This window comes from Medicago sativa, chromosome 7 (genome assembly GCF_051527215.1).
Source record: "Medicago sativa cultivar Bolivia chromosome 7, Bolivia_mono, whole genome shotgun sequence".
In the NCBI taxonomy this organism is placed as follows: domain Eukaryota; kingdom Viridiplantae; phylum Streptophyta; class Magnoliopsida; order Fabales; family Fabaceae; genus Medicago; species Medicago sativa.
The window spans coordinates 54,314,150-54,334,159 of NC_140755.1; the positions used below are offsets into that span (position 1 = coordinate 54,314,150).

The 20,010-nt window shown below is 35.5% G+C and overlaps 1 long non-coding RNA gene and 1 pseudogene across 2 annotated transcripts; both read left to right on the forward strand.

The window, feature by feature from the left end:
• Window positions 1–7,154: 7,154 nt before the first annotated feature.
• Window positions 7,155–13,135, forward strand: LOC146906812 (uncharacterized; annotated as a pseudogene).
• A 1,913-nt stretch (window positions 13,136–15,048) lies between these two features.
• LOC146906813 (uncharacterized) lies at window positions 15,049–16,928 on the forward strand. Of its 2 annotated transcripts, XR_015019856.1 has the most exons (4): window positions 15,049–15,799; window positions 16,017–16,062; window positions 16,586–16,658; window positions 16,747–16,928. It is a non-coding gene; the product is annotated as an uncharacterized LOC146906813 (long non-coding RNA). The 2 variants fall into 2 exon arrangements; XR_015019855.1 differs by having other exon boundaries at window positions 15,051–15,799; window positions 16,586–16,928.
• Window positions 16,929–20,010: the final 3,082 nt, after the last annotated feature.

A 20,010-nucleotide genomic window follows, 5' to 3' on the forward strand; every position in this document is an offset into this window, starting at 1 on the left:
CACGTAGGGTGCATTGGAGTGTTCATCACTTTACAATCTTCAAGTTTGAACTTCTTCAGAAGCTCCTTTGTGTACTTTGATTGATGAACATAGACTCCATCTTTGCATTGATTGATTTGAATGCCAAGGAAGAACTTCAGCTCTCCCATCATGCGCATTTCAAATTCATCCTGCATTAACTCAGAAAATTCCTTGCAAAGAGATGCATTAGTAGAACCAAATATTATATCATCAACATATATTTGCACAACAAGAATATCTTTCCCAAGGGTCCTTCTGAAGAGTGTAGTATCAACCTGTCCTCTTTTAAAATCATTCTTGATTAAGAAATTACTTAGTCTATCATACCAAGCTCTGTGAGCTTGTTTCAAGCCATATAGTGATTTCTTCAGTTTAAAAACATGGTCAGGATATTTAATATCCTCAAATCCAGGAGGTTGCTTGACATACACTTCTTCTTCTATGACACCATTTAGAAATGCACTCTTGACATCCATTTGATATAATATTATGCCATGATTAACTGCATAGGAAAGAAGTAACCTGATTGCTTCCAATCTTGCAACTGGAGCAAACGTTTCAGTGTAATCAATGCCTTCTTGTTGACTATACCCTTGTGCAACAAGCCTGGCTTTATTTCTTGTTACTTCACCTTGCTCATTCAGCTTGTTTCTGAATACCCATTTTGTTCCAATAATGTTCTTGTGCTGAGGTTTGGGTACCAGATCCCACACATCATTTCTTTGAAATTGATTCAACTCTTCTTGCATAGCTAGGATCCATCCATCATCTGAAAGTGCTTCATCAACTGTTGTAGGTTCAATCATTGAGATTAGTCCAATCATTGACTCCACTTGTCTGAAATGTGATCTTGTTCTTCTTGGACTATCTTTGTTTCCAATGATTAGCTCCTCAGGATGTGAAGACTTGTGTTTGAATGTGTTTCTAGGAGGATCTGCTTGATGTGAGCCATCTTGTGCTTCATCAGAAGCAGCTTCATCTTGCGCTTCTGATGTGGGTTCAGCTTCTGGACTATCTTCAGACTCAGCTATCTGATCAGGTTCTGGAGTAGCTTCAGGAACCTGTATCTCTGCAAAACTTTCACCTTGCTTTGAAGTTTTATCTTCAAGCTCCTTGTCATCAAATTTAACGTGCATAGATTCTTCAACACAGAGTGTTTCTGAATTATACACTCTGTATGCCTTTGACCTTTCAGAGTAACCTAAAAAGATTCCTCTTTGGGCCTGGGCATCAAATTTCTTTAGGTAGAGCTTGTTGTTCAGAATGTAACATGTACATCCAAATTGATGAAAGTAAGAGATATTGGGTTTTCTTCCTTTAAAGAGTTCATATGCTGTTTTCTCCAAAATAGGTCTGATATAGATCCTGTTTTGAACATAGCATGCTGTATTCACTGCTTCTGCCCAAAAATGTTTTGGAAAATTGTTTTCATGAATCATGGTTCTGGCCATTTCTTGTAAAGTTCTATTCTTTCTCTCTACAACCCCATTTTGTTGTGGTGTTCTAGGAGAAGAGAATTCATGGAAAATTCCATTTTTTTCACAAAAAGCTTCAAATGGCTCATTTTCAAATTCTCCACCATGATCACTTCTGACTTTCAAAATTTTTGATTCTTTTTCAGATTGAATTTGAGTGCAGAAGCTACTGAATACATCACACGCAACATCTTTACTCTTTATGAATTTCACCCAAGTCCATCTGCTGTAATCATCAACAATGACTAATCCATATTTACTTCCATATAAGGATGCAGTACTCACTGGTCCAAATAAATCAATATGGAGTAATTCTAAAGGTCTTGAGGTTGAAACAATGTCTTTGGTTTTAAAAGATGATTTCACAATTTTCCCTCTCTGACATGCACCACAGAGTGCATCTGAATGATAGTCAATGTCTGGTAGCCCTTTCACAAGTTGTAACTTACTAAGCTTAGAGATTAACCTCCAGTTAGCATGTCCCAACCTTCTGTGCCACATCCATTTCTTATCATTCACTGATAGTAGGCACATCACCTTCTGATCAGCCAGTTCAGAAAAATTGATTTTATAGACATTGTCAACTCTCTTTCCCTTGAACACAATGGATTTGTCTTCCTTGTTGATTACTGTACAGTTGGGTTTTTCAAAAAGCACATCATAACCATTATCACAAAATTGACTAATGCTCAAAAGGTTATGTTCAAGACCATCTACCAACCATACATTATTAATTGAGGTAGAGGAATTACCAATAGTTCCTGTACCTATGATCTTGCCTGACTGGTTGCCTCCAAATTTCACATTTCCTCCCTCTTTCATTGTTAGGCTGAGAAACATGGACTTGTCTCCTGTCATGTGTCTTGAGCAACCGCTGTCTAGGTACCATGATCTTTGCTTTGGCACTGCTCTTAGACATACCTGCATCATTGACATTTTTAGATTTAGGTACCCATTGTTCTATGGGTCCTGGAAGGTTAGTACTTAAGACTTTACTCTTCACTTCTTGTACCTTGTGCTGTGAGTTGGGTTGCTTCTGATTAACCATCACCTTAGGTTTTGGTATTTCAGAAGCAGTAACTGTCTTCTTCTGAAACTTAGACTTCAGAGCCCCAGATTTTGGTTTTACCAGACTCTGAGGAATAGGTTCTGATCTTTTCAGGATCCTAACCTTTGAAGTCTTGGAGTCAGATTTGATCATAACCTTTGACTTAGAGTTCTTTGGCTTTGAAGTAATCTTAGCCTTAGAACTAGAAGCTTCAGGTTCTGATTGAACAACAGTTTCCAACTCAGCCCCTTCTGGTACAAAGAAGGTTTTCAGTCCTTCCTTGATGCATTCACAACAAGATTTTAGATTGGTTTTCTCAAGTTTCACTTCTGGAAAACCAATTCCTCTGCCATTGTTCTTGTAAATGCTATAAATCATAGAAGCTACTCTGCTTCTGTCAATGCCAGATATAATAAAATCTTCAAGAGCAATTTCATGGTTACTTAAAGGTTTTTCATTACACTTTTCTTGTAGCTTCTGACATAAGAACCTGAGCTGATCTTCGTATGTTTTACACATGAAGTCAAAGCCCCTAAGTCCTTGTTCAGAAGCTTTCAGATCCAATAGAGTTGATTTTTGCTGTTGTACCAAATCAGCATATTTTTCTTTTAAATCCTTCAACTCATTGGTTCTTACTTCAAAATGTGTAAGAAGTTCTTTAAGTGACTCAACAAGTTCATCTCTGGGAATTTTGGAATATACCTCGTTTTCATCTTCTGAGTCTGAATCTGATCCAGCTTCTGAAGTTGCTGTTGCTACCAACCCAACAGCTACCTTTGCATCTTCATCAGCTTCCTCTTTATCAGATCCAGATTCACTACCCAAATCATCCCAGGTTGCCATTAAACTCTGCTTAATCTGCTTCTTGAATTTGCTTGGTTTAAATGTAGACCTCTTTGACTTGTCCTTTGACTTTTCTCTTTGAAGATCAGGGCATTCAGCAATGAAGTGTCCAGGCTTCTTACAGTTGAAGCATCCCTTCTGATCTTCTTTCTTTGAGCTTCTGGAGTTACCTCTTCTGGAGAGAAACTTTCTGTTCTTCTTGGCCAGATATTGAAGTCTGTTTGAGAGCATGGCCATTTCAGCAGCATCTGGTTCAGAATCTGAACTTGACTGTTCTTCCTCTTCAGATTCAACCACTTTGAGAGCTTTTGATGACTTGCCTTTGGATGGAAGAGCTATTGATTTACTCTTCTTAGTAGACTCATGTTCATTAAGACTTAACTCATGAACTTTGAGAGAACTAACAAGATCTTCGACACTTAAAGTGTTTAAATCTTTAGCTTCCTCAATGGCAGTCACTTTTGGTCTCCATCTGGCAGGTAAGCTTCTGAGTATCTTGCTTACATGATCAGAAGCAACATAGCTCTTCTTTAGAATCTGTAGCCCAGAAACTAAGGTTTGAAACCTTGAGTACATCTCCTCAATAGTTTCATCATCCTTCATCTTGAATAACTCATACTGATGTACGAGCAGGAGAGCCTTTGCTTCTTTGACCTTCTTGCTCCCTTCATAATTTGAACAGAGAGAAGCAAACATAGCTTTAGCAGTGGATTTGTCACTCATCTTCATGTATTCTGCTTTGGGTATGGCAGTGACAAGGGCTCCTCTGATAATATGATGCTTCTTGTAAAGTTTCCTCAGTTCTGGAGTATGTTTCTTTCTATCCACAGCAGCTCCTTCTTCATCAAGGACTAAATCACCAACACCATCTTCCAGAATATCCCATAATTCTTCATCTAGGCTCATGATGTAACTGTAAAAGTTGGTCTTCCACCAAGAGAACTCTTCAGCATCTCCATTGAATTTTGGAATCTTTCCAACACTGGATTTCTTACTGTCACTATAATCATGTGAGACATGTTTATAGCTAGTATCACCAGAACCAGTAGGAGGAGGAGTAGACATGTTTTTCTCAGATCTTTGACTGTTGCACGGTTAAGTGTTACACAACAGACCAAGGCTCTAGATACCAATTGAAGGTGAGAAAAACACAAGAAGGGGGGTTGAATTGTGTTTTGAAAAATTCTTCGTTTCTCCTAAAAACTGGACACACTGATCAGAAGCTAAGTGAGACAGCTTCTGAAGTGATAATCAGAATCTAAATGCAGCGGAATAAAACAGAGAGAGAGAAGAAGAACGACACAAAGCAATTATACTGGTTCCTTCCACAATCCGGAAGTAGTCCAGTCCCCCTTGCACTTCCAAGGAGATTTCACTATGAGTAATATCTGATTACAAATGCTCAAGCACACAAGCAAGAGACTTCCTTTGCTCAAGCACACAAGCTAGAGACTTCCTTTGCTCAAGAACACAATCAAGAGACTTCCTGCTCAAGCACAACTGCAAGAGACTTCCTAACTAAACAAAATTACACAGAAAATTGTTTAAGGTTGAACACTTGATATACAATCAGAGGTGCTCTCAATACAAATCAGATACAGACTCAATGGACTTAAGAATTTCTAAGATATGACTTTTAGACACAGAAATTCTAAGTGAATGCAGAACAATTTCAGCAGAGATTTGGCACTTGTAAAAATGTTATGAGTCTTTCGTTTAGTGTTCTTGCATTACCAAATTTCTAGGTCTTCACTCCTTTATATAGAGGTGTGAAAGAGACGTTGTGAAATTGCCAGCACACCAAAGAGTCGTTGTTGAAGCTTGATCTTTCACCAATGATCTTTTGCCTGATTTGGTTGTTGTCCTATGAAGAACCAATTTGAAATCCATTCCTTATCCAAAGGAACATATATGCAGGCGAGACCGTATTCTGGAGCTGTTTTCTTGTCTTGAAGCGTGGACACAAAACAGAGTAGTGGAGAACGTGGCTGTACAATTCGTACAATAGTACAATGTCAACGCTTTCGTCCAAATTGCAAGCACATGCCTTCAAACACCTTTGAAATGGCCGTTGCAATGTTCCACTGATTTTCTGCTGTGTTTTCGAGACCAATAGACAGCTTTTGCAATGTAGATCCTTCAATCTTTGAATGTTTTGCAAATCCAGTTGATCTTCAGCTTCTGGTGAAATGACTTCTGATGAGGCAGCTTCTGATGATGCAGCTTCTGATGAAGCAGCTTCTGCAGCTTCTGATGGTGCAGCTTCTTCAGCTTCTGATGATGTGGCTTCTGGACCTCTTGTCTTCAGAAGCACTATTCTTCAGGAGCAGCTTTACTTCAGGAGCGGTATGCCTTCAGAATCATCTAAGCTTCATTTCCTTTTGCTCTTTATTTGCTCATTCAGAACCAACCAATGATGTAACTTTTTAACTGTGGTCCTGTACACTTGAACAAATATTAGCTAGTCCAATTTACAATTTTTAATACCTTGTTATCATCAAAACTCTTTAAGGTTCATTGTTAAACACATTTTGTTCCAACAGAGACCACTCAAATATGGTGTTACCACCATTCTAATTTTTAACATCTCCAAATATCAATATGGTATTTCAACCACTCAAATATGGTGCTACCACTACAAGAAATCCTGCATATTGCCAGGGATCAATGCCAGGGACAAGAACTCCTGGCAAATTTGCCAGGACCTATGCCAGGGAAAACTCATGGCAAAGTTGCCAAGGGCAACCCCTCACAAAAGTCGTGGCAAAATGTATGGAGCAGAAAAGATTCTTGTATGGTCAGAAAAAGCAGGACGGTACAACACTTTCCCAGGGGTTGTGCCACCAAAAACCCCTGGCAAATTGCAAAGCCTGCAAATTTGTCAGCAAAGCCTGCAAGCTACGTGAATAGCCTGTATTGTAGCCTGCAAAGACTAAAGAGCCGTTGTGAAATCACAACACTTAGAGAATGGTTCCCTTTCATTTCGGTCATAGCACTTAGAGAAAAAATTTTCTCTTCTTAACAGAGAACCACCAAAAACTACTCTCCACAAAACACTCTCTTCTTCAACAACACTAATTTCTTTCACTTTGGTAAATTACTACACCTACATTTTTATGCTTCTATTTTATTTTCTTATATTGGCATATAATTTTATATATGTTGTTGTATTTAATAATAAATATGCATGTTATTTTTTGGTGAAGCTAAGTATTAATGCATGTTGAATATATGTTTGTTCTTGTCTAGATCATCTCTTGAATATATGTTTTTTTTTAAATGTATGTTGAATATGTGTTTTTTTATTAGATCTATTATTTTTTTTATTAGATCTATTAGTTTCTTTTTATTTGATATATATGTTAAAACAAAAGAAAAAACCAGAATCGAATTTTTTTTATAAAAAATGTCTTTATTATTTAAAACCGTATTTTTTAAAGTTTAATTAAAAAAATGTTATTTAATAAAATTTTAAATTTATTGGTGTAATAAGTATTAAACTGATGTTATTATAAGTAAATAGAATTAAAAAATTAATTTAAATGAATAAGTATAAAACTGATTTTATTATAAGTAATTAGAATTAAAAAAATAATTTAAATGAATAAGTATAAAACTGATTTTATTATAAGTAATTAGAATTAAAAAAAATAACTTAAATGAAAAAGTATAAAAAGTGTTTATTGAAAAAATTTGTGTTAGTAGCGATACTTAGGGAAAAAAACTAATTGTTATATATGTGAACGTTATAGCTGAAGGTGCCAACGATGGAGTATTATCAGCATTATCGTAGTTGGATGTATGACAGAACGTTTCCGGGAAGAAGAGGATTAAAATCCCATTTTGTAGAAGGAGTTCACGGATTTATTTCATGGGCATGGGGACAACAAGTTTGTAAAGATGAGGGAGGGATAAGATGTCCGTGTCTGAAATGTGCGTGTAGATATATAAAGACTGACCCCAAATGAAGTGAAGAAACACTTGGAGAAAGTTGGATTTATGCCTGATTATTGGGTTTGGATTTATAACGGTGAACAATTTCAAAATTTTGGGGCGGGAGTCAATGCACAAGCTTCGAGTAGTGGAATAAATGTGGTTGACAACGAGCAATTCAACGATGAACAATTCAACATGATGAATGATATGGTCGCTGATGCTTTAGGTGTGGAATTGTCTTACAATGATGATGTTGAAGATGAACAAGGTGAACAACCCCCAAATGAGCAAGCCCAGAGATTTTACCAGTTGTTGAGTGAATGTAATGTCCCACTGTTTGAAGGGTGTACGCAATCAAAGTTATCAATGTGTGTCAGACTTTTAGCTCATAAGGCAAATTATAGTGTTGCTGATAAAGGCGTGGATGAAATTACGGAGATGTTGTTGGATGTGACTCCTTTTAAATATAATTTGCCAGCAACTTATTATGACACTGAGAGGTTGGTGATGAGGTTGGGATTAAAAGTTGATAAGATTGATTGTTGCATAAACGGCTGCATGTTGTTTTATAGCAATGAATTTGGGAAAAATGACGGAGCATTGGTGGAATGCAAATTTTGTCAGAGTCCACGGTATCGTCTAACCAGGAGTGGGAGGGTTCCGAATAAGACAATGTTTTACTTGCCAATAATACCAAGATTACAAAGATTGTTTGCATCGATGAAAACTGCTAGTCATATAACGTGGCATCATTCAAACAAAATTCCCGGAGTCATGCGACATTCATCTGATGGTGAAGCTTGGAAACACTTTGATGAAGTATATCCTGATTTTGCAGTAGATCCGCGTAATGTAAGACTTGGATTGTGCTCTGATGGTTTCACTCCATATATCCAGGCATCAGGGAAACCCTATTCTTGTTGGCCGATCATTGTAACCCCCTACAATCTCCCTCCTGACATGTGCATGACAAAGTCGTACATGTATTTGGCGTGTGTTGTTCCAGGCCCAGATAACCCTAAAGCAGGCATAGATGTGTTTCTAGAACCTTTAATTGATGATTTGAGGAGGTTTTGGATTGGAGAATTGACATACGATATTTCAACCAAACAGAATTTTCTAATGAGAGCATCTTTGACGTGGACAATTAATGATTTTCCAGTATATGGCATGTTGTCTGGTTGGAGCACTCATGGGAAAATGGCTTGTCCACATTGTATGGAAAATAGGAAGGCGTTTACTTTGGAAAATGGAGGGAAGAGTTCGTGGTTTGATCATTGTTGTTTCTTGCCTCATAATCACCCGTTTAGAAGAAGTAAGAATGACTTCCTGAAGGATAAGAGAGTAGTAGTTGGCCCGCCCCCTAAAATCACATCAGAAGAGGTGTGCACAAGAGTTAGTGATTATCCTAAAGTCACTGATCTTGGCACAACTGTCCCAATACCAGGATACGGAGTTGACCACCACTGGACAAAAAAGAGTATATTTTGGGACCTCCCCTTTTGGAAAGATAACTTGCTCAGACATAATCTTGATGTGATGCACATTGAGAAGAATTTTTTTGACAACATATTTAACACAATGATGGATGTTAAAGGGAAGACAAAAGATAATGAGAAAGCCAGAAAAGACTTAGAAGTGTATTATAAAAGAAGGGACTTGGAGTTAAAACCTCAACCGAATGGAAAGTTGTTGAAACCTAAGGCAATATACACTCTAACTTTCGAAGAAGCTAAGGCAGTTTGTCAATGGTTGAAAGATTTGAGAATGCCTGACAGATATTGTTCTAACTTGGGTAGGTGTGCCGATGTTAAAACTGGAAGGGTAATTGGAATGAAAATTCATGATAATCATGTTTTCATGGAGCACTTACTCCCAAGTGCGTTTAGTTCACTTCCCTCCCATGTGTTAAATCCACTCACTGAGATCAGTCAATTTTTTAAAAACATTTTTGCTTCAACTTTGAGAGTCGATGAACTTGAGAAATTAGACAAGTTAATTCCAATCATACTCTGTCAGCTTGAGCAAATTTTTCCCCCAGGTTTTTTTGACTCTATGGAACATCTTGCGGTGCATCTGGCATATGAGGCTAAGCTTGACGGGCCTGTTCAATATAGGTGGATGTACCCTTTTGAAAGATTTATGGGAGATTCAAAACGATCTATTGAAAATAGGGCTAGAATTGAAGGATCAATCGTTGTTGTGTACTTTCATAAGGAAACCTCATACTTTCTTGGTCATTACTTCATCGACCGTGTGCTTGTTCCAACCACTACATGAAATGAAGTTTATGTTGATAGTGAAAGAGACCCGTTGACCTTATCAGTTTTCAATCTACTTGTTCGCCACTCTGGCAAGACGAGGGAACATTGGATGGTAGATCCGAAAGAGTACCGATCAACTCATGTTCATGTCTTAATTAATTGCGCGGAGGTTAAACCATACCTTGAGTGAGTATTAAACAAACTATTACACATTTTTCCTGTTACATTCATTATTTATGAAGTTAAAACACGTCTAACTTTGTTTTTAATTTTGGTATAGGGAATTTAATACCTTTTATGAAGAATTTGGTGATGATTCACCTGGTTACATACATGAATATTTTCCTGGTTGGTTTAAACAAAAAGTATTCGATGCCGAACCAACGGATGAAATCCTTCGTTTAAGAGGTTTAGCTCAAGGTCCTTTACAATGTGCCATTGAATATCATACATACTTTGTAAATGGATATAAATTTCATACCCAATCATGGAGTGAGGGGAAGAAGACATATAACAGTGGTGTATATGTAAAAGGAGTTACAGAAGGAGGTGCAGCTGACTTCTACGGCGTGATCAAACACGTTTACGAGTTATTTTACAATCAGGATAAAATGTTGTTATTTTATTGTGATTGGTTTGATCCCTCGTCTAGGTGGTCAAAAATGAACAAAATAAGCCACAATGTTGACATTCGAGTGGACAAAAAGTATAATGTGTATGATCCGTTTTTCATGGCACAAAATGTTAGGCAGGTGTACTATGTTCCTTATCCCCCAACACAACCACGCAAACGAGGGTGGTCGGTTGCAATCAAAACAAAACCAAGGGGTCGAATTGAGACTGAAGACCCAACTGATGAAGTTGAGCAAACTGATTAATTGAAGTTGAGTCGGTTACAGGTTGGCGTGATGCAGAAGTTGAAGGGGATCATGTTGATCCAGCTGTTTTTTTAGCTCCTAATGAAGATGAAAATGAGGAGGATGATGCTGGTTTGGAAGAGCCCAATATTGAATGGGATCTAGATTAAGGGGATCAAGTCAATGAAAGTGTTTTTGGATTATAATTAATGTATTGTTGCATTATTATAATTGGTGTATTGTTGACTTAGTTTTATATTGTTCTAATTGCAATGATATTATTTTCAATATGAATGAATATGTGCGTTTTTTAATTCATACGTAGAGGTTTATAACCGCTATTGCATTTTTAGTGAAAATACAAGATTGCCCTTGGTTTTAAAAAAAATAAGGGTATTTTTGACATTTTTCATCAAACCCTAAAATCCCTAAAGGCTTCAGCTTTTGTCGTCCTTCCTTCATTCTTACCAGCGGCCGTCTTTCCTTCCTTCACTCTCTCAAGAGCGCTGCTTCCTACCTTCACCGTAAAACGCCGCTGTCGTTCCTCACAGCCGCCGTTCATCAGATTTGTCATCACTTTTCTTTAGATCTGTAACTTCTTGATTTTATGATTCGATTGTTCCTCACAGCCGTCGTTCATATCTCAGATTTACCTCTGGTATTCTCATTATTTCCAACTGGCGTGCGTATCAGCTTCTGTTGTGCTGGTTTTAACTGCTTTGTGGTTCTGTTCTTGTAGTGGATGTAGCTTGGGCATTATGGGTTTTTTTTCAGTTGTTATTTTCTACAGGTCGGGGCTTTATTTTTGGTCTATAGGTAGTCAGGCAGGGATATGCTGCTGGTGTTGTTCACTAGTATATGTCGGCCTCAAGACCGGTTTCTGTTATTGGCTGTTTTGGCGGTTTTGTTGCATCGTTTATTAGCGGCCTTTTGTTTGATTGTAATCCTTTCCTTCTGCGAGTTTTTTTGCTTCTTGCATTTACTCGACGAGAATAAAATATGCTGCTTGAGATTTATAGATTATAGTCCATTCATTTTCTGCAACTAAGTTTGTTTTATAGATGAGTGTTCTGCAACTAAGTTTGGCATCTTGTTTTATAGATGAATAACCTCATTCATTTGCTGCTTGAGATCTATAGACTATAGCCCATTCATTTTCTGCAACTAAGTTTCCAAAGATATTTGTCTGTTCAATAAAATAAAATGAAAGATAGCTGGCAGATTTGATATATGATTAATGGAGATTTCACATTCCTCACTTTTCTTGTCTTGAATTTTCTTCTGAGCAGGGTTTGCATTGGACAAGTTGATTAATGGAGATTCCATTACAGACCTTTTTGTCTTGCTTTATATTGTTGATGATGATACTGCTAGTTATTGTTTAATGTTGGTTTACTAGACTATAAAGCATAAACTATTTTGTTATTATTTGAACAGGAGGAGTATGACCGGCAGCTGGCTGATGCTATTTCTCGAGGGTCAACTGTTGATTAGGCATGGCAACAAAACTCATACCCGTGGTTACCCGCCCGAACCAAACCCAATTTGACGGGTTTTCCTCGTTTTGACTGGGTTTGGGTATGGGTTTGGGTTTTCCCCGATTCAAAACACGGGTATGGGACGGGTAACGGGTATATAGGTACCCACCCCGAACCCATACCCAAACCCGCCCCAAATGCAAAAAATTACTTTATGTTGATATGTCATATTATTTTGTTTGATAATACTGCGTTATAGAAAACTAACATTGATATTTAAAGGAGCAACTAAATCAATCGGTCTAACAAATGTTAAAGTGATCATATTGCAGGATAATGCATTACAACATTTCTCTAGGGGTTGCAAAAAAACTTCTATTTTTTATTAAAAAAAATTATTCAATGCGGGGATGGGGCGGGGATACCCGAACCCGTCGGGGATGGGGATGGGCTTCAATTTCTCATCCTCGTTGGGTATGGGTAGGGTAACGGGTAAGTATATGAGAATCGGGTATGGGGACGGGGAATGTAAAACCCGTCCCCACCCCGCCCCATTGCCATGCCTACTGTTGATCACACTTTGTCCTTCCGCACTTGGACAAAAGTTGATGGCGAGAAAAAGAAAGGAAAGCTATATGGTCTTGGAAACTTAGCTGCTAACTACCGAAAGGGTAGTGTTGCGTCAACCCTAAGACTTAGCCTAAATCATGATGAAGGATCCTTCGAGCAGCCTGAGCTGACGCCAGAGATGCGGGAGCTTATACATAGACTGACACAAGAGTAGTTTGCGCAGCAGATGGCGACTCAAGCAGCCGTTGTGCAAGACTTGCTTAACTGCCAAAGATCATATGAGGAGCAGCTGGCTCAGTTTAGGCAAGCGCAGGCTCAAGATCCCTCTCACACTAGAGCACCAATTTTAAGTCCCAATGTTGAACCTTATCCGGTTGATAGAGATGAGGAGGATAGAGATGATGAGGAGGATTGAAGTCCCAATGTTATGATATATTCTCTCTTGCCTTTATCTATTTAATTTCTTTGTCGGTAATATTTGGGGAAGTTTCTTATACTTCCCGGTACAATTTCTACCTATTTGATACTTATGTATGTAATATTTTGCACAATTTTAATTTCAATGCTGCTAGACTTATTATTTTATGTGTGCTATTACTTTAATTTGCATTGTTAACTTCTTTTTCTAAACCAATTAAATTAAAATAATATTTTAAAAATGTTTTTTAAATAATTTTTATTATTAAATCAATTTTTAAAAAAGAAATAATAAACAATTTAAAAACATTTATTTTAAATATTTTAATAATTAAATTTAATTAATTTACGAAAAGAAAATTTAAATTCTTTTTTAAAATTATTTTAATTATTAAATTTTAATATTTTTATTTTTTAAACGAATAAAAAACGTTTTTTAAATAAAATTAAACAAACACAATTTGCCAGGGGTTAACCCCTGACAAAGTCACTACACCATTTGTTGTCTCTGGCAACACTTTTTTAGGGGACGTGTAAAAATTGTCCCCTAAAAGTCGCTAAGGCAACGCTTTATGGCTGTTCCCAAAAATATTTTCACAACCCATGAAAAACGTCCCCTAAAATACTTTTGGGGACGTTTTTGGAGCGTTACTCTACTATTTCTTAGGCAAAGATCGCGAATTGTCCCCATAAATACTTTTGGGGACGTTTTTAAAGTGTCACAATATTATTTTTCTGGCAATATTTGATAATTGTCTCCTCAAATACTTTTGGGGACAATTTTAGATTGTTACTTTATTTTTAACAAAAGGCATTCCTTCAATGTTGTATAAGATTCACACATCAAAATTTGGTTGGCAATCTTCCCTCTAAACTTGTTCACCAAAAATAAAATCTTCCCTCGGAACATTATTAAAAAAAAGTTAATAAAAAAATTGGCTAACATATAATAATATCTGGATAATTAATAATAATATATGGGATGAGATCAAATGACACCACACTACACCATTTGTTGTCTTTAGCACAAAGTAGGCCTACTATAATTTTTTTATTTTTTTTTATAAATTTTTTGTAGATCTTGGCTTTTATAAAACAAACAAATACAATGCTCTTTAAAGTTTTTTTTTTAAAAAAAAACTTATAACAAATGGCCTTAAAGAGCTTATTTGTTACGTAATAGAATAAAAATGATTTTTACATTCAAAGATTTAGAGATTTTTTTTTAGAGATTTTATAAAAAAAAATATAGAATCTATTTCAGGTTTGTTTATTGTATTAAACTCTTTTTTGGTAAAAAAAAATAATAATTTAGTTTGTTTAATAAAACTATATACATGGATTTGTCTGTTACGAAATCACCTCGATTTTTTGACAGCTATTTTTCTCTCTCCTCTTGATATGATTTTTTGCTATAAAATACATAAAAGAGTAAAAATATGCAATATGTTGGGGTTTCAAATGATTAGATGAGACAAAATTGTGTTTATGTTGGTAATTAACTTTCATAAATAGAGAATAGATAAACTGTTATTAAAAAAAATTAGAATATAATGTGTAGTTTGTTGAGAATAGATAAACTTAAAAGAAATATTTAGTTGATAAGATCAAAATAATATATGAAGTTTGTTGAGATATTCAGATCAAATAAAATATTATTTATAAAATATAAACAATAATAAAAATATTGAGAATAAACATGAAAGTGACACGTGACATAAAAAACATTACACTATATATATTGATTGATATTTTTTTTAAGGAAGATACTAATAATATATATGTTCACCATATATATATATATATATATATATATATATATATATATATATATATATATATATATATATATATATATACACGACTCAATCGAATCTTCACACAATATTTTTTGTTATTTTTTTTTCTAAAGCCTTTACACAATTTTATAATATATTAATAATAATACATACCCTCCCTCAAAATATATATATACACCGTATCACACAAATATATACACCCATCTTTTTTTTTTTTAAGGATATATACCCATCTTTATTTAATCGCTTTCTAGTCTCTACCACCGACAAAAAAAAAAATACCCACCTTTTTTTTTAAAAGTAAAATACCCACCTTTCAATTGAAGCTTCACACAATTTTTTTTTAATAACCTTCACACTATTTTATTATAGAAAAAAATATATAATATTATAGAATAAATAAATATTTAATTTCCAATCAAACCCAATTCATTCAGACTCTTCGTTCCTCACTCAAACCATCGAACCTTCACAGTTCACACACCCTTGATCCTTCACACCTCAAACCATCGAACTTTCATCATTGCAATCGGATCTCCAACCTTAATTCAAACCAAATCGAACCTCAAACCTTTCAAATCTTGTGACAATCATTCCAAACCTTCGAAATCATATGACAAATCGTCACCAAAATTAACCCTTTTTTGGGGGTTTTGATTTATTTTTCATTCTAGATCCATGTAATTCTTATTTCTTCTTCGTCCTCCATTTATGTTGAGTTTTCTAAGTTCAATTTTTTGACCTTTTTGGGGTTTTTTGTTGTGTGGGGTGTTGAAATGTATGAAATGATTTTGAGTTTTAGATGTTAATGGAATGATTTTGGGTTTAGGGTTTGTTGGGGTTTTTTGCTGTGTATGAAATTAGTGTGGGTTTTAGATGTTAGTTGAGTGGTTGTGAGATCTAGAAAATTACATGAATCACTATTGGATGAGTCAGTGATGTTGGGAGTTGAGTGTTGGTTCTGCAGGTCATGTTTTTGTAGATGCAGTCTGTGTTTTGTGTGGCAGGTTTTGATTGTTCTCGTGTGGGGAGATGGGGCAGGGCTGCTGGTGTTTTTTTGCAAGCTTATTGATGTCATGATGTACTTTCAGGTAGGATTTTGCTTGATAATGTGTTCTGTTACTGTCATTGCTTTTGCTGGTGTGCCTCTTTTTTCGTCCCTGGCTGTTCTATGCGGTCACTTACCACTGGTGCTTTGTTTGTTTGTTTGTTCACAGGTTTTTGTAATCCTTTTGTCGCGTTTGGTAAATCATTTTCTTGTTTCATGATTATGGCAGTAACCATTTCTCTCGATCATGAATTATGCAGGGAAACAATAGAGAAATTGATCAAGAGATTGTAGAAGTTGTTGATGGTAATTTATTTTCTTGATTCATGATTTTGATTTTACAAAATTGCATATGTAACATTTATGTTTTGGATTTCCTTCAGACATATTTATTCCTAATTTTTTTTAAGAAATTTTAGAAAAATTAGAAACACCAAGAAAAGGAACTCAAATATGTCTGAGAGAATTAAACATCGTCCTCCAAAGATACCAATAGAAAACTTTAGGAAAGCTTGTGAATATTGGAGTAAAGAAACTATACAAGTAAGATTGATAATTTTTTTATGTATGTGTGCAATTTTACACCTTTCTATGTATGTCATAATCAAGTAAGATGATTATAATAATTCTGTAAAATTGAAATGTAGGCAATCACTGAAAGTAACACTAAAAAATAGAGATCAACTAAAGTTGAAGTATCAAATGGGTCCCAAAAACTTCACTTTAACTTTTGAATGGTTCTTTTAGCATTTTAATTCATGTCTTTTTTTTTTTTTTTTCTGTAATAGACATTTTGATTCACGTGTTGTTTTATTTTGGAATTATGCAGCGTATAAAGGACGTCGTAGTTGATGAATTTCAAGAGGACGGCTTAGATGATAAATTTGAAGAGGACGACATAGGTGATGAATTTCTAGACGATGATTTGAATCATGAATTTTAGAATGTAAAACTTAAATGACTTGGATGTTATTTTATTTTGGATTGTAGTGTGGTTGGTGAGTTGCTTGTCGATGGTCAGCGATGGTTTTCCTTGTGTTGTCTTGGCAATGAAGTAAACTTAAATGTGTTGTCTTGGCAGTGAAGTAATGATAGAAATTTTGTTTACGACTGTGTTGACTTAATGTTTGTACCCAATTTTATTATAATACAACAATCATATTTAAATGTGATCTTGTTTGAGATGTAATCTTTAAAATATTTTGAAGCTAGTTATAATCAACTATATTTTTAAAATAATTGAAAAAGTGTTGCCTAAATGCTACGGCTTCAATTTTTTGTGTTATTCAAATTAATATTTAAGGCAACGATTATCAATTGTAGCCACATATGACAACGTTCAGAAACCGTCCCCTCAGATGCCATAAAAAAACGTCCCCTATTCCCATGCTTTAGGCGACGCTTCTAAAAAGTGTGCTCAGAGACCATGAAAAAACGTCCCCATAGACAATAGGCAACGCTCGTATAGGAGACCCCTGGAAAACGTCCCCTATTCTTTTAGGCAACGTTTTTCGATGTTCTGGCAACAATTTTCAACTGTTGCAAGACAGCATAAATGGTGTAGTGAGTCCTTGACATGTTTTGAAAAAGACTGTTGTGATGCTGACACATCTGCAAAAGCCTGCATTGACTAGGGAATGCGTCAGCGAAGTCTGTAATTATGCAGATACATTTTGCCAGGGGTTGTGCCAGGGCCTTTGCCAGGAGCGCATTTGCCAGGAGAACGGATTTGCTGGGTATTCTGCTCCTGGCAAAACTCCTGGCAAACATCCATTTGCCAAGGCTTTCTGCATTTTGCCAGAGCTTCTTCCCATGGCAAAATGCAAGATTTCTTGTAGTACGGCCATTCTAACTTCTAATTTCTCCATGAATTGAAGAAGAATATATATGTTTAAGATCATTCTTATTATACCGAAAAGGGACTATGATCTTAAAATATTATTTATCCTAAAAAGGCATAAATAATTGAAGGGACTATGCTCTTAAGACCATTCTTGATTCTGAAGGGACAATATACCGAAAAGGGACTATATGGTCTTAATAACACTCTTAATTCCGAAGGGACAGAAAGGAGTACAAAAAAGAGAAGGACTTGTCAACACAAGTCGAAGGAGGGAGAAGAGAGGAAAGACACAGGAAGCATCAACTGTGAATTTTGGTGTGTTGAATGCACTGTGTGAGCTCTCTATTTATAGAGAAAATTCACAACTAATAAGTGAGAAACTTTGGGAACAAGTAATACATTACCTTGTGATTAAGTAAGTCACATATTAGAGCTAGTAAAAAAATATCTCAATTGAGTACCAAAATATATTATATTGAGTATAAAAATATATTATATTATGTACCAAAATATATTTCAGATCAAGTACTAAAATATATTAGATTGTCTACCCAAATATTTCAGATTGTGTTCCAAAATATTCTAGATTGCGTTCCAAAATATTTTAGCAAAACTTGGGGACTAAGAAAGCACTTTCTAATAATGATTAAATTAATTATTTAATTTATCATTTCCAAATAATAAAAAATATATCAATATATATATTTTTTCTCTAGTGTTTACTTCGTTCACATAATTATGTACGCCTATTAGTGGTACACCCGTACTATATAAACACTACTAATGTGTGTGTTCCATCCGATGTGGGACTTCCACTTTTTTCAATTCACACAACACTAGTTCTACTCAACATGGGAATTTGTGTTTATAGTCTTTTTACTCAATTTCCACACATGTTCCAACAATCCCCCACTTGAATTAAAAAAATGGTTTCAGAAATAACATAAAAAACGTCTCTATAAGATTTGCTAGTAAACAAAGGTGTCGCCTACAACTTGAACCTTTGCATAGCGGATAATATTCCGATTTAACAAGAGTTTCTTATAGCATTGAACTCTATCTCAGACATAGAATCCACACACAAACCTTTACTAAGGTGTATTCTTAAAGCCCGTGCGTTTATGGCCATGCACGTCTATCCCAGTTTTAACGAATGCTCTAGGTATTCTGCCCCGAATTCCATAGGAACTGGCCTTAGTTCCACATTCGTATAGTTGAGTCTATCAAGAGTACTCCTGTAGCTATGTACTCCACTCCACATAGAGTATAGATCTCATTAAGAGTTTCTATTATCTCATCCTTCTGTCAGTGCAGGAATCATGTTTTCTTACTTTTCTCATAGCATGTTCTATCACTCATGACTTGTTATTACCCATTGAACCTATTTCTTGGGATCTCCAGTCAGTTAGATCGGGTTACCATCACTTGTGACCTTTGGGCATTAGTTCCATCCTATTGGATGTGTTTAGGACTTTCTTTATTATTCCTTTCGTCAAAGGATCAACTAATTCATCATCAGTACGAACATGATCTACTTCAACTATTCCTTTTGAGAGTAGCTAGCTCTCTAATTCTTTACGTGTTCGTGCCTTAATAATCGTCTCTTGTCATTGTAGTAATGATTCTCAATTTTTGTAATAGCTGCAGTACTATCACAATGAATTAACACTTATGGAAACAGTTTTACCCACTAAGGGTTCTCAACTAGCATGCATCTTATCAACTTGCTTCTTCACTAGTTTTCTCTAGTGTTCTCATCTCAGATTCATTCCATAGTGGACTGAGTCAATATCATTTGTTTCAACAAATAACCCCTCCAGTGATGCTCCAGTGATGCTCAATATGCAGTCACTGGTCGCTTTAAGACTCATCTGAAGGATGTTCAATTTTTTTATCTTGTACCATTCATGTACAATATATGATACTTCTCATTTGTATCTTGTACCATTTAAGTACAATAGGATACTTCTAATAATGTAATCCTAGAGTCATAATCTTCATAAGGCACCTCATGACTCTTTCAATAGAATGACGATGCTTCTCATCCGTCTACTAGTAAACTTGAACAAAATTCTCACGACGTGGCCAACGTCGAGTCTAATACATTTAATGGCATACCTAAAGGCTGCCAATGATGCTCGCATATTCTATTTGTCTAACATCATCTCAAGTGTTCTTGAAAAGTTTTACACTTGCAAGTTTACAGTCAAATAATTACATTTCCTTAAGGTATTCTTAAATTGTGAGATTCATCAGAAAAGTTCTCTTTTCTGATATAGTAATCTTGAAACCAAGAATTACTTCAACTTTGTCTAGGTCTTTCTTATCAATGTTGTTGATAAACAATGATTTCACATAATTCATAACATGAATCTTTAAACCAACTATGAGCAATTCGTCTTCATAGTGAC